Here is a 22,651-nt window from a genome sequence, read left to right as displayed (position 1 = left end):
CCCTTCTCCTACCTTGCCCTCCACATAACAGATGCTGAGAAGAGCCACTCAAAATGCACGTCCTCATCCCTTGTCATCTGCATTATTACTGAGGTTTCCTAGGTGATATTTCTTCCTCCAACCTCACTCCCTACCAAACTGACAGCTAACAGCAATTTTTCTAAAACATAAATCTCACCACACCACAATCTTACACAGTCTGTTTCAGTGACTACTTATCAGAGAAAGTCCATGCTGCTTAGCATGGCATTCAGTGCCCTTCCTGATCTGGGCTCTACTCAATTCCCTCTTTTACTTCTTCCTCAGCACTTGATGCTACAGAAATAGCAAAATATTTGAAATGCTTCAAACATGCCACTTTATTATCTCCAGCTTCTTCATTATCTCCAGCTTTTTGTGTATTGTTCCCTCTGACCGGAATGTATATCTCCTTATATCTTCCTAGCAAAATCCTGTTCATCTTTGAAAACCCTGTATAGGCATCATTTGCTCTGGGAGGCTTTCCCTGATCACACTTCCGTATCCTTACAGTGAATTCTGTTCTCCTACTTCAACTTTTGCATACACTTGTGCAGTGGTTTACTCACATGCCTTTGTGCTGTAGAAGTTTGCTAAGTTTTCTGAGGACAAGACATCATCATCATCATTGCCAAATCTCTGGTTTCTAGCGCAGAGCCTGGAAAACAACAAGCATTTGGAGATGTGTTTGAGTTCCTGAAATGATTGGTCATCCACTAGATCAAACTTTAGGTAAATCCAGTCCCCTTGAACTGGTCCCATGCTTTAGCTGCTCCCTGACACAAGTTTTGTCCTTTCTTTCACAGCAGTTGGTAGATAGAGAAGTGACTCAATTATCAGCTGAATGACTAATCTACCAGTGCTGTTTATTAGTTAACTGTGGAGTTTTTTTATAGGGTAAAGTACTCCCATACAGAGGGGTGGTTGTGGCAGCCTTACATAATAGAGTAATAGAAGTTTGCCTTCAGGTTCTGTATCTCCTTTTGTTTCTTGTGCTTTCTACCTCTAAGGCTGCCCATCAGTCTTTTTGGGGTGGGAACTGTGTCATGGGTTGGAGGTCAGGAGGTGGGGGGCAGGGCACTAGATAAGGAAGTAGTGATTCTTACTATAGTAGCCTGACATTGCTCCTTTTCTGGACTAGTCTTCAAACTTATCTGTCTTTATGTTCCATCCCCTTGGGACCTACCCAATCATGGAAGTTAATTAATAAATTAATTCACAACAAGATATTCAATTATATTGACAGCTTAAAGTGTAACTCCTCTCAGATAACACTTGCATTTTAATGAATGCTTTTAATCCCTATTTCCAAAGAATGAATAATACTGGCATGATACACTTTATAGTAAATATATACTTCATAATACCGAGGAAAAAAGTGTGTTTGAAAAAACTGGGGATCTTTTCATCTCCCCTCAAATAGTATTACCTAGGTGCTATCTGTAAAGTGTATATACATGGATGAATCAGGAATTGCATTTGACTGCCTATAATGGACAATCATAAACTGGTGGTTTCAACGAATCAGGGTTTGTTTGTTTTTTCCATTGAAAAATGTCCTGGGTTCAGCAATTGAGGGCCAGTACAATGGCTCCATGATACCATCAATGTACTAGACTTCTGTCTTTCTGCCCCACCACCCTTAACGTGTGGCTTTAAAACACCAGGTTGCCTCCTGATTACCAGATGGCTGCTGCATCTCCAGCCATTAAAGGAGGAGATTGAGGCAAAAGCAAGCCCCCTTTAAATAGCTTTTCCAAAAGCCCAATTCAATAGCTTTCACTTGGCTGTATTTACTAGTAGGGATGGTTGGGAAATGTTGTTGCTAGGTATATTGCCGAGATACTTACCTATAATTAAGAAAGAAGGGAAACAGCCCACTGATAGACAACCAATAATCTTACAACCAAATTAGGGCAAATAATGTGTTATCTCGTTTTTATGGGATCAATTCAAATAAAAAATACTTAGAAAAAACAGCTTATTGTAGTTAATATTATAATAGATTTTCCTAGAAGCAGTTTTTAAAATTTTTTTATTTAAAACAATTTATTTTACAAATTTTTTAAAGTAGGCCCCACACCCAACCCTAAGATCAAGAGTCACATGCTGTGCCTACTGAACCAGCCAGGCACCCCAAGGCACTCAGCTACTATGTGACTCAAACTTGAATTTGGATGTATCAGACTCAACCCAAACACTTACTGCCAAGTCAGTGAATCAGAATTGGGAGCTCCAGTTCTGCCACAGGCTTGCAGAGCCCCTAGTTCTGAAGTAACTGCAGCTAGGTCAGTCCTCAGGGACACCATCCCAGCCAACCTCTGTCTGTGTGCACACTGTCATGCTTGCACGTGCCAGGGCTTAGCTGCCACGAAAGCCTGGGATCCAGAAAAGAAAGGAGATAACCCAACCTATCTTGCCCCCTACTCTGCCTGCCTTATTGCCCATGAAGTCCTCCTGAAACCCAGCTTCCCAATGACTCTTCTCCTCAGCACCTGCATAACCGGTGATACAAACCCTCACTCTTCAGGAATCACTGACCAAGTTAGAGAGAATTACGTTTCAAAGTCAGTTGACCCAGACAGATCATCAAGGCCTTTAAAGGCCAGATCTCAAAGTTCAACTTGTATTTTGTATGTGATTAGCAGGTCACTCGCTAACAAGAAGTAGACGAAAGAATCAGTGGTTTTTCATCAAAACACAAAGAAGGAACATTATTATAAGGTAAAATTTCTATATATAATGACCGTATAGTCATGTCACTTTTGAAGGAAACATTGTAAGTGCATTGCAATATCTACCAAACATTTTCTTGTTCTATCTATGGCAATTCTTAGCACTAACGCTAATGAGGACTTGGCTTTGGATATAGCAGCTAGCAATTTTTTAGAAAACCAAATTTGGTGAGGAGGGTAAATTATATAGGAAATAGATTTTGGATGAAAATTTTAAATTGTCATATAATGAACAGTAGCAATGACATACCTACATTTAACAGGCAGTCTAATTCTATCAGTAAAAGCTGGTTATAGGTTTGGGGAACAGGTGATTTCTATTTGACTTCAAATTTTAAATGTATTCATTCAGCAAATGATTTTTAAGCATCAGCATTGATCGTACTTCTGCATTATCCATGGCAATGTGGGAGAGGTATACAAATACACTCAGTGAGTGCAGGTCATTTGACTCTCTGGATAAAAAATTAAAGCTCATTTTACTTTTTATAAATGTAAATGAACAGAAAAAAAGGCTGAAGCCTGAGCTAGAAATAAAACCATAGTGCTTTAGGTCCATATCATGGGTCTCGCTGAAATAGCACATTTCATTTTTATTCTAAAGAAAGATACAGTTAATAATCTGATATCCTTTTGAAAATCAATTCCCTATACTTCATATCAGTGATGAAAAATATTTACGATGTAAAGGTATATGTTAATTTTACACCAGTCCTAATAAAAGCTAAGAAAAAGATGCAGTATCAGCCTTCTGGATGTCCTTGGTCAGGTAGAATTTAAGGTCTTGAGTCATGGACGACTCATCCTTTTTCCTTGCATTTAATTATTTACTAAGTCCTGTCAGAGAGTGTCTTGTTTGTCCTTTCCTTTACCTCTCCTATGCCAGGACCAGAGATCAGACCCTATCATCCCTCATCTGATTTATTACAGAGCCTCCTGACAGATCTTTCTCATGGCTTTTGCCTTTCTGGTATATTCTTTACATGGTGTCAGAATTTTGTACTTAAGAAAGGAAAAAGAAAGAAAAAAGTGGTATTCCCACCTCCCCCCGTCCCCTGTCAAACATCTAGTGTCACCTGTTACTTAACAGAACCACATAAAACTGAGCTTGGCATTTACCAGTGAGCCTGCAGCTCCTGCCAGGCCCCTCCAGGGCTGCATTCTATTACTTCCACTTCCCAGACATGCCTCCTGCTTGCATAGCTCTCTGCCTTGCTTGCTGGGCACATGGTGGAATGCCCTTTCCGCAGTAGCCCCAGTGGAGGTCAGCCCTGACCTTCAAGCCTAGCCCAGAATGTAACTGTTTTCCCTGGTCCCCCCATCGGAAGCCAGGGTCTCTGTTTTAGGCACTCCCATACTAAGTGGGTTTTTACTTCTATAAGGCATTTAAAAAATTTAGTTCTGTGTCCTAGTGTCTTTGTCCCTTTGTGTATGTGTCTCTCTCCTTCTCCCTCCTTCCACCCCCTTTCTTCTTCCCTCCCTCCCCACACCACACCCTCTGTCTCTACTCTCCCTAGTCCTTTCTTTCTCTCTTTTTTTTTTTTTTTTTTTGCTATGGGTACCCAGTAACTTTGGACCAACTTTGAAATATAGAAAAACAGTCATACTGATTCTTCCTTTTAGCATGTTTTCTACTTTTCCTTGTCCCTATATACTTCAGTATTTTCTTTAATCTTCTATCAGGTATTGCCTCAAAACCTTTGTAGGAAGGGCTATACTAACGCTTGAGTAAATATAAATAAATGCATAGACCATGTGTCTGTGGAATCAGGAACTGTGTCTTGCTCATCTTTGTATCTTCTAGCACTGTCTCCACCAGATAAGTGAATTGAATTGGAGCATATTTCCATCCCTACATCTTTATATAAGTATCTGCATACAGAATTTCTCATCAATTTCCTGAAGTGGCTACAAGAATTTTTCTTAATTATAAACAATAAACCGGGGGCACCTCGGTGACTCAGTTAAGTGTCCCCCTCTTGATTTCGGCTCAGGTCATGATTTCATGATCTGTGAGATCGAGCCCCAGGTTGGGCTCTGCATGGTCAGTGGGGATTCTCTCTCCTTTCTCTCTGCCCCTCTCCCTCTCATACATGTGTGCACATGCTCTCTGAAAAATAAGCAGTTCTTAAAATGTGTATTTTGTTGTTAAAAATGAATCCTCCTATATCTCTCATTCTTAGATAAAATATTAAGATTATATAAATACTAATGATACACTTATTCATTTATAAGGAAATTTATTTGTATTGTTTGTATTAAGTTAGATATTCCGGGCTTGTGTAAATTGAGTGCTCAAGACTAGTAATCTGATGTAAATTCAGAACAGTTAGAATTAAGGTACCATTACTTTTACTGGTTTAGCCCCTCACCTCCTATCTTTATGCCCACCATGTCCTCAACTCAGAGCTGCCACAGCCAGACTTTCTCTTGCAGAAACTTACTCCTCTTACATGTTTTTTAGATGTTTATTTGTTAAGAGAGAGAGGGGGGGGGTCAGAGGGAGAGGGGGACAGAGAATCCGAAGCAGGCTCCGCTGTCAGCCCAGAGCCCAATGCAGGACTTGAACCCACAAACTGTGAGATCATGACCTGAGCTGAAATCAAGAGTCAGATGTTTAACTGACTGAGCCACCCAGGTGCCCCGTCCCTTTACATATTTTTCAAAGTTCCATTCATTGGGGGTGCATTATATGATTCTATATACTATTTTTTTTATTATCTGTCATATTTGATCATAAAATCAAACCAAGGAACAACAAGTTCTACTTGTTAGTTCCATTCATTTTTTTTTTATTTGAAGTATAGTTGTCACATGTTACATTAGTTTCAGGGGTACAACATAGTAATTCAACAAGGTTATATGTGATACTATGCAAACCATAAGAGCAGCTACCATCTGTCACCACACAGGGCTATTGGAATACAATTCACTACTTCCCGTATGGTGTACCTTTTATTCTTGTGACTTATTCATTCTATAACTAGAAGCCTGTATTTCTCCCTCCTTCTGGCAACTGTCAGTTTGTTCTCTGTAGTTCTGGATCAGTTTCTGCCTTTTGTTTATTTATTTTCTATATGTAAGTGTAATTATACAGTATTTGTCTTTCTCGAACTTATTTCACTTAGCATAATACCCTCTAGGTCCATCTATGTTGTCACAGATAGCAAGAGCTCATTCTTTTTGATGATGGCTGAGTAATATTCCATTGTGTGTATGTGTGTATATATGTATACATATATGTACGTATGTATACATACATTTTTACACACATACCACATCTTCCTTATTCATCCCTTTATCAGTGGACACTTGGGTTGCTTCCATATCTTGACTATTGTAAGTAATGCTACAATAAACATAGAGGTACATATATCTTTTCAAATCAGTGTTTTTGTTTTCTTAGGGAAATACCCAGTAGTGGAATTACTAGATCGTATGGTATTTCCGTTTTTAATTTTTTGAGCCCCTCCCCCGCCCACCAATGCTGTTTTCCAGTGGTTGCAGCAGTTAGCATTCCCACCAGGGGTACAAGAAATTTTGTTTTTCTCCACATCCTTGCCAACTCCTGTTATTTCTTGTCTTTTTGATTCTAGCCATTCTGACAGGGGTCAGGCGATAGCTTATTGAGGTTTTGACTTGCATTTCCCTGATGATGAGTGATGTTGTACATCTTTCCATGTGTCTCTGGGCCATCTGTAGGTCTTCTTTGGAAAAATGGCCATTCAGAGCCTCTGCCGGGTTTTTTTTTTCCAAGTAATCTTAAGCCCAATGTGGGGCTCGAACTCATGACCCTGAGATCAAGAGTCATGTGCTCTGCTGACTGGACCAGCCAGATGCCCCTTTTTGTCCATTTTTTAATCAGAGTATTTTTGGGGTGTTGAGTTGGAGAAGTTACTCATATATTTTGGCTATTAACCCCTTATTGGATATCTCTTTTATAAATACCTGCTTCTCGGGGCGCCTGGGTGGCTCAGTCGGTTGAGCGCCGACTTCGGCTCAGGTCACGATCTCGCGGTCCGTGAGTTCGAGCCCCGCATCGGGCCCCTGTGCTGACAGCTCAGAGCCCGGAGCCTGTTTCGGATTCTGTGTCTCCCTCTCTCTGACCCTCCCCCATTCATGCTCTGTCTCTCTCTGTCTCAAAAATAAATAAACGTTAAAAAAAAAAAAATTTTATAAATACCTGCTTCTCTTTAGTAGGTTGTTTTTTTGTTTTGTTGGTTTCCTTCACCGTGTAGAAGCTTCTTATATTGATGCAGTCCCAATAGTTTCTTTTTGCTTTTATTTCCCTTTCCTAAGGATACATAGCTGTAGTTGATGTCAGAGAAAGTATTGCCTCTGTTTTCCTCTAGGAATTCTATGGTTTAGGTATCATATTTAGGTTTTTAATCCATTTTGAGTTTATTTTTGTATATAGTGTAAGAAAGTGGTCCAGGTTTATTCTTCCACATGTAACTGTCCAGCTTCCCCAGCACCATTTGTTGAAAAGACTGTCTTTTCCTCATTGTATATTCTTACCTTTGTTTGTCCATACAAGCGTGGATTTATCTCTGGGCTCTTTGTTCTGTTGATCTATGTGTCTATTTTTGTGCCAGTATTTGATCACTACAGCTTTGTAGCACTACTTGAAATCTGATATTCTGATACCTCCAGCTTTGTTCTTCTCTCTCAAGACTGCTTTGGCTATTCAAGGTCCTTTTGTGGTTCCATACAAATTTTAGGATTATTTGTTCTAGTTGTATTACAGATGCTATTGGAATTTTGATAGCAATTGCACTGAATCTGTAGACTGCTCTGGGTCTGAGATATTTTCCTATTTTTCCATTTGTTGGTGTTCACTTTGATTTCCTTCGTCAGTGTTTTATAGTTTTCAGTGTCTAAGTCTTCCACCTCCTTGGCAGGTTATTGTTTTGGTGCAACTGGAAATGAAATTGTCTACTTAATTTGTCTTTTTACTACTTCGTTATTATCATGTAAAACACAACCAACTTCTGTGTATCAATTTTGTATCCTGCAACTTGACTCAATACTGAAATTTAATGAATTTATTATTTGTCATAGTTTTGTTTTTTTTTTGTTTTTTTTGGTGGGGTCTTTAGGATTTTCTATGTATGGTATCATGTCCTCTGGAAGTAGTGAAAGTTTAACTTCACTTTACTGATATGGATGCCTTTTAGTAGCTCCATTCTTGATAGTTTGTGTTCTTTTGAGTAAAAGAAGTCAAAATAGTCTCCAAATCAGAGGTCAGTTTTCACTGTTCTGAAGTTTGATTACGTAGTTTTGCACTGGGTTTAGCCTCATTTGTACTGATTATCTGAACCAGACTCCCCACTGAACCTCCCTGGTGACCTGGTCCTGTGTTCAGAGCCAGGGGCTAGGAACTCCAATTCCCTTTGTGGCTTTTTGACAATTACCTAACTTTCCTGTATTTCCTCATTGACACCATTGAGATAATTGCCTTTTCATACCTCATAGGAGTATTGTAGGATTAATTAATGTTTGTAAAGTGTTTTCAGGATCATGATGAAAGGTATTAATTTGTAAGCATGTGGTATTATTATAATTATTAGTAGTAATAGGGATGGTTGTTTAATGCAAATTTTCATCTAAGTGTAGTGTCATATTTTCAAAGGACAACCTCTTTCTTTGTGGCCAGATGTGGATACAATTAACCCTTTACCCTTTATTTTGAAGATACAATTAGCCAATTGTGTGTGCAATTAGACGTGTATGCAGTTTTTGCCAGAACAACTAATTACAGCCTTGGTAAAAGTCCTTTGAAAATGCTGGCCCTTTGAATCTTAACTGTCCCTATCTGTGTAATAAGCAATTTGTGCTACGCATATTTTGAGGCTGTGGAGGCTCCTGAATGTTGAAGAATTGCTCTTGCAGTTACTGGAGAAAGATTTTATTTTCTTGAAGCCCTAGCATTGTATTTTGCCATCAAGCCTAAAAACCCTTTCACGTAGTTCTGGTTTCAAAGGTTTTATTGATTTTTCTTAATCTTGACATTCAGCTGAAAGATTTTCCACAGGCTGCATTTTGTGAAACAGGTTTTTCTTTTGTAATGTTTTTCTCCCTTGAAAACTCCATTTCTTTTCTGTCTCTAATCCAAACATATCATCTCTTATTACCCTTACTCACTAAATAGCAAGTAAGAAACAGATTAGTACTGATCCTCTCTTCCCAGATGTGGCTTTGTGACACCGTTTTACATGGGATTTTTAATCACTATAATGTAAATTCTATATATAGAGAAGAGTAGAAAGAATACTGAAGAGACCAGGAAGGTACTGTTGTACCCACTGCTCTCCTGTTATTGAGGGAAGGGGGGATGTTCATGGCTTTTAATGAGAAGTTTAAAACAGCCTCTTTTAAGATATTTACACTTTGACACTTCTCACTGATCATCCTTGAACTTGACTTTGTGCAGAACACCATCCTACACCATGGGAGATTCAGAGCTGAGCAAAGCACACTTGTCACCTTCTAGGAGCTTAGTATCAAGAGTTGACGATGAGAAAGGTGTTCAGGTCTGCACACTCCAGTAAGTGTTGTACAAACAAAGTGCTGGGGTAGGGTGTTTGGTAGAAATGGGGATTACACTGATCCAGGGACATCAGCAGAAGCTTCTCTAAAGCTGCATTTGAGATAGGACCTGAAGGACAGGTCAACATTTTGGTAGACAAAATGGAAAGTTTGATAGAGAAGAGGGAACGTTTTTGGGTGAGTGAAGGCAGCAAAATGCTAAAATGGAGGCAGGTTCAGGGAAGGGTGGTGGTTGGTTTTGCTAGAGTTGTAGTGACCTTGTGAAGGAAGTGGTAGGAGGTAGAAAGGCAGCCTGGGACCACACTGTGGAGAGCCTTCAAGGGAGGGAGCAAAATTCATACTTATCTCAACTGTCAGATTGAAGCAATGATAGGGGTTTTGATAGAGCAATATGACCAGTGCCAGGCCTAAAAGGGAAGCAGGCTCGCTGCATCCCGGATGAAGTGCAGTGTGACGGAGTAGAAGAGGAGAGGTGCCTTTGGAGATGGTGCCAGAATGAAGACCAGTCATCTCTGTGGACTGTTAGCATTGGGAGTGAAAAGGGGAGTCGTTAGACACACGAGGTATGCTGAGGACTTAGTATTACTTGATATTGGCAACTCTCCTGACGTGGAGGTGAAGGACAGGAAGGAGCTAGGTCAAGATGCCTGGGAAGAAAGAGAAGTACCTTTCACTGAAATAGAGATGTCAGGAGGGGGGGAGATTTAATAGCACTAACTCTTGGGAATTACCACACTGTGGCATGTTTATACAAACAGACAACGATAGCAGGATAGAAGAAGATTAATTCTAGATAGCAAATGTAATGTTTCCAATAAGAATGGTAGAAGGGAAGTATATTTTATCTCAACAACAGCAAAATCAGCTGGTATTGCTGGGGCGCCTTGTTAACATGACAAATGAGAGCATATAAACAGAAAGCTTGAAGAAATTAAATACATTTCTTAGAGCCTATTAACCTTTATACTATGAAAAACTAATTGGAGTGCTTTTATATACATGCTAAGTGTCCAAAACACAACTCTGTGTGTGTGCTTTAAAAATATTTTTTTAGTCACTGAAAAGTAGCTACAATATTACTAGTTACTTTTAAAAGTTTCTTTTTAAAATAATTGAAATAAAGAAGCCAGAGCAAAATAGTACTCTCATCTCTAATCTTAGGAAAGTCTGTTCCCCATCTCATTCTGTCAAACACTGGTTTGTAAGGAGGTTCTATGGATAATTTATCATGCCAGCAGCCCCAAGAATGTGGAGATCTACCCAGGTATCCCTAAAACCCCCAGATAACCTCATATAATTCTGTCATCCATAAATTTCCTAGCCTCTTTCCAACCTTTTTACATTTTCATGCTTCACCATGTCACTAAACAATAAATCTCATGATTCAGGGACTTATTACCAATTATTGAGGAAAAAAAAAGTCTTCTCAACGGTCATTGGTAAAATGAAAAGTCCATAATCCATATGGTAGATGCTCTGTACACATAATTTCCGTCACCTTTTTCCTTAAGTAATGGGGCATTGTGGAAAGACTATGAGCTTTGGAATATATCTAGTTACCTTCTCTATAAAGTGCAAATAATGAAACATTATCCTTCTGGTTGCTCAGGCTGAATCTTTGGCGTTCTGCTGACTCCTCCTATCTCTCATACGTACAGCCAATGTACCAGCAAATTCTATCAGCTATACCTTCAGCTACTTCCAGATCCATCACTTCTTGCCCTCTTCACTGCCACCTCAGTTCAAGCAAATATTATCTACTGTCTGGATTATTATAGTAGCTTCTTAACTCCTTTCTTCCATCTTTGTTGTTCAGCAGTCTGTTCTCAACTACAGAAAGGACACAGTAATTCTTTTCAAACACAAGGCAGTTGACTTTCAAGTACAAGCCAAAGTCTTTGACTGCAACCTCAAGGCCCTATACAATCTGGTTTCCTAGTGGCTTCTTCTCCTACTACCATTTCCTTTATTTATACTCTTTCAGTCTCACTGCCTCCTGGTTGTTCAAACTCCTGCCTCAGAGCCCTTGCATTGGTTGTTCTGGCCTGGAACACCCTTCTTGCATCTCCTACAAGTGTTTCTTCAGTTACCCTCTGATAAAATGGTAACTCCCCACTCCATCATGCTCCATGCCTCCTTTCTGCTTTATTTTTCTTCATAGTACCTGTCACCATCTACTATTATACAATGTATTTCGCCTAATTGTATTATATGTCCTTCCCAGGGCTTGTAACAATACAAACTTTTTGGCAATGATTATACATCAGAACAACACATATCATTCCTGAAGGCATAGCACATAGAATTACACACAGCATCCTGATATCAAATTCATTTTTGTGTAGAAAATTGATCATTTAACCTGTGGTGCTGTTGAACTATACTGCCTTCAAAAAGCATTTTTCCATTGTTCCGTTCACTCATTCGTGCTTATGAGATCTTCCTGTGATTTGTCTGTTTGATATTGTGTTCCTTAAAAGGTATAGATAAATCTGACATTTACAAAAATGTTAGGTCAGTCTTAGTAATGGTTTCCAGATACTTAGATGTAAAATTTTTTTCTCATCTAGATAAATTTATGTCTATTCAAAATTTTTATTTCAGTTCCATGAATAATTTTTCTAGTAGCTTTGGGGGAATAAAGTTTGTCAAGCTTCCCCCCTCCCCAGTGGAATCTAGTAAGTACTTTTTAGTAATGATTGAGTCAACAATATATGTCTACTTAGAAAATACTCCGTTGAGTACCAAGTAATTTATATACATATACAGAACAAATATACACATCAAAAAGGTAAATTATTCAAATATTCTGTTCTTATTAGATAATTAGAAGTATATTAGCTGCTCATCATCGTTGTAATTCTAGGTCTGTCTGTATTTCTGTTTTTGTTTTCTTTTCTATATGTTGGTCCTGTTTTGGATGGAATAGTATTTGTGACTCTTAAATTATGGATTCTGTCCTTATCAACAACAAAATATGGTCTATATGTTTTTAAAAGCATTTTCCTGTTACTTTTTACATGACATTTTATTCTAATCCTGGTTTTTGGTTTGCCTTTTTTATTTTTAATCTTGGTTATTTCTAGTCATTCATTCATTTGCTGATTAATACAACACATTTATTGAGGTTCTAGCCATACAGGCATGAAGGAGACAGCCATATTCCTCTCTTATGAGGTTTATATTCTAGGGCAGAGAATTGGGCAATAAACAGAACAATTCTAAGAGTAGCATGTTCTATGAAGAAAATAAAATAGAATTGTGTGCCAGCATGATAGGCAGCACAATAAGATGAAGGTTTTAAGTAACAAAAGGAGATTATTTGTCCTTTATTGAAGGGCTTTAAAACACATTTCTTGAAATAACTGATTTAAGATCACACATCTCAGCTATCTTATTTTAGGTTTTCTGGTGTTTCTTTGTTTCCTTTTATTCTTTTCATTCCTCTGGATAATATCTTTTTTTTTTTTTTTTTCTCCAATGATATGGAAGATGTTAACACTTTTGTTTACATAAGTGGCTCTTTTTACTTTCTCTAAAAACACTCTCTGATCTAAATTTTGACTGTCAAATCTGAGAATTACATCTTTTGTTTTCCCCTTTGTAACATATAAAATTTCCATACTCCTTACTTATAGTCTTTATTAATGTAATCTTAAGTGTCAGATTTAATCAATTGTATTAAGTACCTATTCATAATTGGGTTTCATATCCACAATTAAATTGATTTACCTCTATATTTAACTTTTAATGGTTACCATCAGTCTTTATAAAATAATTTTATCTTCCTGAATTTCCTAATTTTGATGCTAAACTTTATATAATTACTTTTAAAATGGCTTGAATAATTATCTTAAGCTCTTATATATTTAAAACTTGTTTTTTTGTTTTCTTTACAAATGGACAGTTTTACTGGCTATAAAATTCTCATGTTACAATCTTTGGTTGCCCCCAAATTATACATATTACTTCATTGTCTTATAAGTAGGTAGCTTGTTTTGTCTTTTCTGTTTCATTCTATAGTTTATTTTATCTTTGAAATTTACAAATTTACCATATATAGCAAATTATGTGGGACTCAAGTTTGGTTTCTTCCTCAAAATATTCATTAGTAGCTTAGATCTCACTTGTTTTCCTTCTGTTCTCTATTTGTTATTTTATCTTTTTAAATTTTGCTATTACATTTTTCAGTTACTTGGTGATACGTTTTAAAGGTTCAAAGAAACCTGAAGTCAAGAACTTAAATTTGTCTGGATTGATGGCTTCCCAAGTTTCTGGCAGATGCAAACTTAAAACCCTCTAGATGAACTCCTTTTAATCAGACCTAAAATATTTTCACAGAATTCAAAGCAATATTGATTCTTCAGTCAAAACTTACAAAATCCATAAAGAAACAGGGTTGTACACATGCTAAATTAATAGACACAGCAGAATCAAATCTGCATATTGCTCAGATATTGGTTAGTATGTCTCATATAATACAAGATAAGTGTGCTTATTATATTTAAAGGATTAAAAACAAACTTGAAATATGTTAAGGATTATGAGACTTTTAAAAAATATCAAGCATATGTGGAAAAGGACAAAACAGAACATTAGGAATTAAAAGTAGTAATTCAATGCATAGGTTGACATTTAGCATATAAGACATAGATGAAGAGAGATTTTATGGGCTAGAAGATTGATCTTAAGGAGTTACTTAGAATGTAACAAATAAACAGAAATGCAAAATCATAGCATGGAGAGTGCTAATTTTATATATTGCATTATAATAAAATAATGGTTAATAGAATAGCTAATATTATAATGTAATATATAATGTAATGAATGAGGAGGTCTAAAGTGCATCTTAATGGAATCCCAGAAGCAGAAAGTTCCAACTCAGAGAATGGGGCAGAGACAGTATTTTAAAAGGTAGGAGCTAATAACTTTCCAAAACTGGTGAAAGATACCAATCTTAAGATTTAGGAAGCCCAAAAAATTAAAACACACACACACACACACACACACACACACACACACACCAGAAATCCACATTAGACATAGGATACTGAAGCTACACAACATCAAAGACAAATAAAATATCTTAAAAGATTATCTCCAAGAAATAAGAGACTTACAGCTGACTTGCCAAAAACAATGGAACCTGAAGGCAGTGAATTAGTATCTTCAAAATGATGAGAAAGTATTATTGTAAACCGAGAATTCCACATTCAGCATCATTTTCAAGAATAAGGGCAAATAAACTTCTTTTTAGATATACAAAACCTGGGAGAATTTACACCAACAGACCCTCTTCTAAAGGAAATTCTAAATGATACACTTCAAGCGGAAGAAAAATGATCCCAGATGGAACACCTAAACTGTATAAAGGAATGATAAACTAAGAAAGTGACCCATATGAAACAAATATCAGCTAAAATCAATTTAGAAAACAAAAACAGTAATGGATTATAGCAAATAACCTAAGAGAGAAGTAGTTGAAATTAAAGCATTTTAAAGTCTTTGTTTTACGTAGGAGGATGATAAAATCATGAACTTATGTGCTCTTTTTTAAGTGTGCATGCTAATATTTCTAGGGTAATTACTAAAATAAAGGAGATAATACAACTTTGAAATTAGTGGATATTTCAGGGGCACCTGGATGGTTCAGTCAATTAAACATCCAGCGTCAGCTCAGGTCATGATCTCATGGTTTGTGGGTTCAGGCCCTGTGTTGGGCTCTGTGCTGAGAGCTCAGACCTGGAGCCTGCTTCTGATTCCGTGTCTCCCTCTCTCTCTGCCCCTCTCCCACTCTGCTCTCTCTCTCCCAAAAAAAATAAACATTAAAAAAGTGTTTAATTAGTGAATATTTACAAAGAAAAGCATTCAGTCAACCTAAAAGAAAGTAAAAAAGTAGAAAACAGGAGACAAAAAGTACACATAGGATGATAGAATAAATGCAAACGTATCAGTCACTATAATATCAGTAAATTAACAAAAGCCTCTGTTAAAAAAGCAAAGTTTATTAGATTGATTGGAAAACATTAGCTTAAAAGAAATCTAAATACAGTATTGTAATTTACACAAAATCCATGTAAATCCTAAGGGTAGAGAAAGGATGAAGAAAAAAAGATGACATAACTAAAAATAAAGTCAGAGTGGCCTTGAAAGCAAAGGTATTACTAGAGACAGAAGGTCACTAGATCTTAGTAAAAGGTTCATTTCACCAGGACAACATAACAATTCCAAAGCTGTATGCCCCAGTAACATGGATTAAAATTCTATAAAGTAAAAATGGACAAAAACACAAGGATAAAAGGAAAAATCTAACACCAGAGTTGGAGACTGGACTATGCCTCTCTTAGTAATTGATGTATCAAATAGCTGAGGGATCAGCAAACTTTTTCTGAGCCATATAGTAAATGCTAGGCTTTGTAGGACGTATATGGTCTCTGTCACATACTTCTTTTTACACCATTTTTAGCAACAGACTACAGGCCAGATTTGGCCCAGTGTGCTGACCACTGAGATATACAGTAATCAGGAAGGATGTGAATGATTTGAACATCAGACATAACAAGGTTGATATGACCACATACCTATACAGAATAAACATTATTTTCAGGGATGCATGGAACATTTATAAAAATAAGTCACATACTGGACCATGGAGCAAACATAAAAAAAAATTCTTTAAATTGTTATCTTATAATCAACCAACCTCCAATCAACAAATAAAATTTGTAAAACCACTTTTAACAATAATTTGGTAATTTGGCATTTTTCATAAATTGAATATGTGATTCCTTAATGACCAAGCAGTTCCACTCCTAGATATATATCCTAGAAGAACTCTTGCACACCAATGAATGTGCATAAGAATGATCACTGTAGCACTATTAATGATAGTAGCAATTGGAAACAATACAAATATTCATCATCCATAGAATAATAAATAATACTTATTCACAAATGAATAATGAAATGATTTCACGTCTGAGGATGTGTATATGGATTTAGAACTGCTTCACCTGACAGTATGAATGAATCTTAATATAGTGATAAGAGAAGAAAGCAACCACAGAAGGATAAATACACTGATAAGAAGTTCAAAACATTTAAAACTAAACTATTGTTTAGAGCTATAAATATTTGTTATGCAGCTATTAAAAAAAAAAGCAAAGACCTACACAGAATTCAAAATAGCATTATGTAGAAAACCCTAAAGACTCCACCAAAGAAAACTATTAGCAGTAAGAACCAAATTCAGTGAAGTTGCTGGATACAAAATCAACATACAGAAATCATTTGTGTTTCCATACACTAACAAAAAAATTTCAATCTCACTTATAATAGCATCAAACAATAACATACTTAGGAATAAATTTAACCAAGCAGATGGAAGTTCTGTACACTGAAAACAATAAGACATTGACGAAAGAAATGGAAGAAGACATAAGTTAATGGAAAGGTATACCCTGTCCATGGATTAGGAAGACTTAATGTTGTTAAAATGTCTATACTATCCAAATCTATCTATAGAGTTAATGCAGTCCCTCTCTAAATTTCAATTACATTTTTCACAGAAATGGAACAAACAATCCTAAAATTTGTATGGAACCACAAAAGACCCCAAATAGCCAAAGCACTGTTGAGAAAGATAAAGCTGAAGGTATCACACTCCCTAACTTCAAACTATATTATGAAGTTACAGTAATCAAAACAGTATACTACTAGCATAAAACAGACACATAGACTAGTGGAACAGAATTGAGAACTCAGAAGTGAACTCACACTAATATTTGACAACTAATATTTGACAAGGGAGCTAAGAATAGTGAATGAGGAAAGGTCTCTTCAGTAAACAGTGTTGAGAAAACTGGATATTCACATGCAAAGAAAGAATGAAATTGTACCCTTATCTTACAATACTTACAAAGATTAAATCCAAGTAAAGACTTAAATGTAAGACCTGAAACAAAACAACTAGAAGTAAACATGTGGTAAGCTCCTTGGCATCAGTATTGGCAATGATTTTTTTCATATATCGTCAGAAGTACAAGCAACAAAAACAAAAACAAGCGGGACTACATCAAACTTTAAAAAGCTTATGAACAAAAGAAACCATCAACAAAATGAAAAAGTAACATAGAGTGGGAGAAAATATTTGCAAATCATACATCTGATAAGGGGTTAATGTCCAAAATATATAAAGAAATCATACAAGTTGGTAGCAAAAAATAAAAAATAATAATAAACCAATTAAAATATGGGCAAAGGACTTGAGCAGACATTTTTCCAAAGAAGACAAACCAAGTGCCAACAGGTACGGGAAAAGGGGAATCGGCATCACTAATGATCAGGGAAGTGCAGATCAAAACCACAATGAGAAATCACCTGATTTCTAGAATCTGAGAAAGGAGATAATGAGCATTGGTGACGATAGGGAAAAAAGGGAACTCTTGTGCCCTCTTGGTAGGAATGTAAATTGGTACAGCCACTATGGAAAACAGTTTCGAAGTTCCTTAAAAAACTAAAAATAGAACTACCATATGATCCAGCAATTCCATTTCTGGGTATATGCTTGAAGGAAATGAAATGTTCTCTTCGATATCTGCACACAAATATTATTGCAACATTATTTATAATAGCCAAGATTTGGAAACCTCCTAAGTGGTTCTACTGACAGAAGAATGGAGAAAGAAAATGTGGTATATATAGATTGACTTATCTATAGAGAGATACCTAGATATATCTGTATATAGATCTGTATATCCACCTGTATATATTAGTTGACCTTATATCTGTATATATCAATAGTTAGATTTATCTATATAGATACAAATCAATAGATAGGCCTATCTATCTATCTATCTATCTATCTATCTATCTATCTATCTATCTATCTATCTATAAAGGAATATTAGCCATAAAAAGGAAGGAAATCCTGCCACTTGTGGCAACAGTAAACAACCTTGAGGGCATTAGTGTTAAATGAAATAAGTCAAAGTAAGACAAATAATGTATGATCTCACTTATAGGTGGAATCTAAAAGACTAAACTCAGAAACAGAGTAGATTTGTGGTTGCTAGAGGCGAGAAAATGGGGAGACTCTGGCCAATGGCACAAATGTCCAGTTAGAAAATGATTAAGTTCTGGGGAACTAATGTATAGAATGGTGACTAAAGTTAATAATACTATATTAAATACTTGAAAGTTGCAAAGAGAGTAGATCTTAAATACTCTTACTACACACACACAAAAGGTTACCATGTGAGGTTGACTGCGGTGTAACTTTCCTGTGCTAATTATTTCACTTTATATATGTATACGAAATCATCCCATTCGACACCTTAAACTTACACAATGTTACATGTTTGGGACAACACCGTGTACATACATATATGTTTATATATGTACCAAATCATCCCACTGTACACCGTGAACTTATACAATGTTGTATGTCAATTACATTTCAATAAAGCTGAGGGAAAGAAAAGAATAGCATTTACTTTCTAGTCAAGGAGGGAAAGGAATAGATGGGGATGGAAGGACACAGAGCAAACTTCAGTTTCTCATAATGTTCTATTCCTTAAACTGAGTGGTAAAGTATAAGTGTTTGTTGTATTTTATTCTTTATACCTTAGACATATTTTAATATATTTATGTCCCCATTGTTTAAGAAATAAAGGAAAATACATGGTGCAGATGGGGTAAGGAAGTGTGGAAACAGCAAAGATGGACACCTTTTTGTTGGAGGTATTTTATACAGAAGAACAGAGTGATAGAGCACTAGGAGGGAGATAGGAATACTAAGATTTTTTTTTAATAGTAGATGTTCTACCGTATTGGATGCTAATATAAGTGATCTCATAGAGGAGTGGAAAGTCAGAATTACCAGTTTCAAGAACAAAGTTCTCAAGAAGTGATGCAGTGCACAAATAAATGGTTTGGCCTTAAGGACAATTCAACCAATTTAATGGAGATTGGAGGAGTGCCAAAGTTGGTAGATTTTTTGGTGGGAAGTTGAAGATGATCTCTAGAGATTTGGGGCCATAAATTTGAAATGAAAGGAGTCATCAGGACTCTGTGCTTTCCTCCAACCCACATCCAGCTGTTCAAGTGCATGCAGGTTTGCATTGACATAAAATTGGGTTTAGCTGGGGTTGACATTTTACCAGATGAAAACCATGTGCAAACAAACATGGCAATGGAATTGAAGGTATATGCAGTGAGACAGTTACAGTGATGAAACACACAATCCAAGCTGGATGAAGAAGGAAAAGACATGAGGACATTCTGGACCAAAAAAAAAAAAAAAGATTTGCCATTTTTGTGGGGTCACTGAGTTACCAGAGTATGACGTCTAGAGTGTGTGAGACAGACTGTTAGGTGATGGTGGGAAAACAGAGTGCTGGGGCTAGGATTTTTATTTCCAATCTCAAAGTCTAAGTTGACCATGGAAGTACATGGCTGTTGTAGGCTGAACAGAAACAAGTCTGGAGTACATGGACCTGCAAGGAAGGAGTGTTGGATGGGTTGTATATTCATGGTTTTCAACCCTGGCTGTACATAACCTGAGGAGCTTTCAAAGAACATCAATGCTGACCCTGCCCCAAACCAATTAAATCAGGATCTCTGTGTGTGGTTTCTGGGGAATTGCTATTTTGAAGAGCTCCCCGTGTAATTATAATCTTCATTCTGGATGGGGAACCATGAGTCTACGTGAACATGGGCATTGTTGAGAATGGTCATAAGAGACATGGTAGAGAAAAGTATGATGAGCTGGAGGAGTCTGGAAGGAAGAAGGGATGATTCATAGGATCAGTGTCTCCTTGAAAGACACTTAAGTCGCTACATACAGTGTGTGCACTCAATAAATAGTAGCTTTTATTTTGTGTTACCATCATTATTAGTGACAGTGGCATTATCCGTCAGAAGAGAGTCCAATTCTTTTATTAAATTCTCAAAGTGGCCTTACAAGAGGTTAAAACCCACTAATTTTAGATGACCACTAAGGAAGGTTCCTAATGGAAATTTGGAGGGGGAAAACACTAAAAATTCTTCCTTGACCTTCCAGAGAAATACTAAAACAAGGAGGAGCTTCAGCCCATCATTGCCTCACATGGCAGTCTGCAAGCATCAAAGGTCAGCTGGTCAGGAGTTGGATGCCACTCCCTTTCCTTGGGAGCCAGTCACCCATTAGACCCATTTTCTCTGGTCTAACCTGAAGGCTAGGCAACTGCTGGGTGTTTCCCTACCATAAAGCATCTAAAAGCCTTTTAATTGTGTTTCAGCATTCCCATGGCAGGATTGAGAATGGGGAGCAAAATCAGACATCAAATATATAACACTCTAATATTATATATTTTCCAGTTACTTTGTATCTTTCACATTCTTGCCCCTCCCCTACAAAAAGAACTGTATTAATCAGGATCAACAGTACTATTTAAAGCTAATGTGTAGTTATAGGCATTACAGTGACTTCTCAAGACATGGTCTCACTAAAGAATGCAAGAAATTCTAGGTACAAACTACAAATGTAACAATCTTATTTTTGTGTAATTGCATACAAAAGCATGTTTTCATACAGATTCACTGGATCACTGAGAAAGCTGGCAGGCACATCTTAGAAAAGATAATGTCAAAGAGATAATTGGAAAATATTCCCATCTGGAACATTCCAGATTAGTTCTATTTTAGTTTGAAGAAGAATGAGATACATCTTTCTCTTTATATCCAACGAAATTTCAGTTTGCTATAAAGAGACCTAACCTCCTATGCTTTTCCCCAATCCTATCTGTCCTCTAAAATAGTTCTCATCAGCTTGTATTAAATGAATAGAAGAGCTAATTTAAAAACCGATCATCTGATATAGGAAGGCATATACTTTTCTCCTACCCGACAAAAATAATGATGACAAGGCTGAAAAATGATCCTTTACAGTATAGAGTGTGATTTCTGTAGTGTCTCTGTTAGGTAAGCAGAGGCAATAAACTAAACAAAAGTTTGCTTTATAAACCAGTCATCTTTTATATACCTTCAGCTGTGTTTCTGTCCTTATTTTACACTTGAAATTTCCCAACTATTCACTTAACTCTGTGCATGACATGGAGTGATTTTAGCTCTATGTACTCCACTTCTGCCTTTGCAACATGAGGGTATCTCTCCCTCTTCCCCCCACCTCCACTGCCACCATCTTTACAGGTGTGTTATTAAAAGCAAAGGAGGTTATAGATGTACAAACACTTCGTAAACTAGAAATTACTACATGTAATGGTTTTTGTTGCCATTTTCATTCATTTTGTTGTTGTCATCATAGCTATATTTCTGATTTAAAAGGTGGATTTTAACACTTGATTTGGTCGGGGGGCACCTACGTGTTTCAGTTGGTTACGGGTCTAACTCTTGCTTTAGACTCAGGTCATGATCTCACAGTTGTAAGATCGAGCCCCATGTCGGGCTCCAGATTCCAGGCGTGGAATCTGCTTAAGATCTCTCTCTCTCTCTCTCTCTCTCTCTCTCTCTCTCTCTCTCTCTCTCTCTCTCACTCTGCCCCTCCCCCACTTATGTGTACAGGCGCTCTTTCTCTCTCTCTCTCTCCAAAAGAAATAAAAATAAATAAATAGGTAAAACTTGATTTGGTATTGCCAATATGAGCATAGGAACTTAGGACATTTAAAACGTTTTACCGTGGGGGCACCTGGGTGGCTCAGTCGGTTAAGGGTCCAACTTAGGCTCAGGTCATGATCTTGCGGTTCGTGGGTTTGAGCCCACGCTGGGCTCTGTGCTGACAGCTCGGAGCCCGGAACCTACTTTGGATTCTGTGTCTCCCTCTCTCTCTCTTTGTCCCTCCCCTGCTCTGTCTCTCCCTCTAAAAAATAAACAAACATTAAAAAAACCTTCTAAACATTTTACTGTGATCAAAAATGTAGGATACTTTATTAAGGTCTAAAAGAAAAACAGCATTATATTTTCTGATAATCTGTAGGCATTTTCCTGTGATGGTGTTGAGTACAATACAGCAAGGTAAATGAAGTTAACCTTTTTTATTTTATGGACTGCTGTGTGTGACTGTTTCACTGAAAATAAGTTCACTAGCTGAAAACAGCTATTACCCTAGGGAAAAAATCAAGAGCACATCTCTTATTCAATATCTATCTTTCAGAAATCTTGGTAGCTGGAGGTCCATTTTCTTTCAACGCTTCCTCAGAAAATTCTTTTCTTTTACCATTCAACAAATATTTCCTACGCATCTATTCTATGCCAGGCATGCTTCTCAGGAATGGAGATAGAGTATAATTATGAACAAGATAGACATGGTCTGTGCCTTCCCAGAGCTTTCAGTCTGTGGGGAATAGTTATAA

The 22,651-nt window shown here is 36.9% G+C and overlaps 1 protein-coding gene and 2 long non-coding RNA genes across 3 annotated transcripts in view; 2 read left to right on the top strand and 1 right to left on the bottom strand.

The window, feature by feature from the left end:
* The window catches only part of LOC131510981 (uncharacterized), a 60,548-nt gene extending 59,865 nt beyond the window's left edge, over positions 1 to 683 (bottom strand). Inside the window, exon 1 of the long non-coding RNA XR_009261284.1 lies at positions 588 to 683. This is a non-coding gene — a long non-coding RNA (uncharacterized LOC131510981). The remainder of the gene's footprint in view (positions 1 to 587) is intronic.
* The window catches only part of UMAD1 (UBAP1-MVB12-associated (UMA) domain containing 1), a 221,022-nt gene that overhangs the window by 161,375 nt on the left and 36,996 nt on the right, over positions 1 to 22,651 (top strand). The window lies entirely within an intron of this gene.
* Positions 662 to 4,527, top strand: LOC131510985 (uncharacterized). The gene is made up of 2 exons (XR_009261288.1): positions 662 to 750; positions 2,664 to 4,527. It is a non-coding gene; the product is annotated as an uncharacterized LOC131510985 (long non-coding RNA).

The sequence above is a fragment of the Neofelis nebulosa genome, chromosome 4 (genome assembly GCF_028018385.1).
Source record: "Neofelis nebulosa isolate mNeoNeb1 chromosome 4, mNeoNeb1.pri, whole genome shotgun sequence".
Classification (NCBI taxonomy): domain Eukaryota; kingdom Metazoa; phylum Chordata; class Mammalia; order Carnivora; family Felidae; genus Neofelis; species Neofelis nebulosa.
The sequence above is the reverse complement of the archived record's forward strand: the minus strand, read 5'-3'. Positions and strand labels throughout refer to the sequence as shown.